At 38.0% G+C, this 608-nt stretch overlaps 1 long non-coding RNA gene across 1 annotated transcript in view; it reads right to left on the minus strand.

Moving 5' to 3' along the window:
- LOC136279271 (uncharacterized) overlaps positions 1–608 on the minus strand; it is a 3,653-nt gene extending 3,045 nt beyond the window's left edge. The window contains exon 1 of the long non-coding RNA XR_010716790.1: positions 346–608. This is a non-coding gene — a long non-coding RNA (uncharacterized lncRNA). The remainder of the gene's footprint in view (positions 1–345) is intronic.

Here is a 608-nt window from a genome sequence, read left to right on the forward strand (position 1 = left end):
TTACTTCCTACTGAAAAACCACGTAATGAATCACAACGAATATCTTATGATATCATGGATAGACAGTCATAATTTAGATAGGTCTGATGTTATTTTTTGGATCGACATTTCCTCAAATTGAGCGATGGTTTTAAATCTTAACTGATGAGGATAGAGTTGAGGGTGAAAGGCCGCAAAGGTATAAAAGTCGAACGAATTTCTTTCGAATGATAAGTAACTACAGAGCGCAAACATAAAGATCGAAATAGCTTGGGTCTTCCCAAAAAAGCATTATTTCTCTTGAGTTACTCAATCATTTGAGCGATGGAAAGCTGTGTGATATGAAAGATTATTAATCGTACTCACCGAGATGTAGACTTCGTGGCTTTTTCTGTGACTAATTTTTTTGTAGGTATAGAAAGCTGTATACCCCTGTATTGAACATTTCTACTCGTACTTGCCGAGGTGATGACCTCGTGGCGGATGCTTTTGAAAGTGAAAAGACAAAAACAATGAGGGAAAGTCGGGACTTTCCCGACAATTACACATGTGTTTGAAAAACATCAACAGCCCACTTATTTTTGTACTGAGTGCTTTTAGTGGTTTCGACCGCCGAAAAGTTGCAGAGG

Source organism: Pocillopora verrucosa, chromosome 2 (assembly GCF_036669915.1).
Source record: "Pocillopora verrucosa isolate sample1 chromosome 2, ASM3666991v2, whole genome shotgun sequence".
NCBI lineage: Eukaryota > Metazoa > Cnidaria > Anthozoa > Scleractinia > Pocilloporidae > Pocillopora > Pocillopora verrucosa.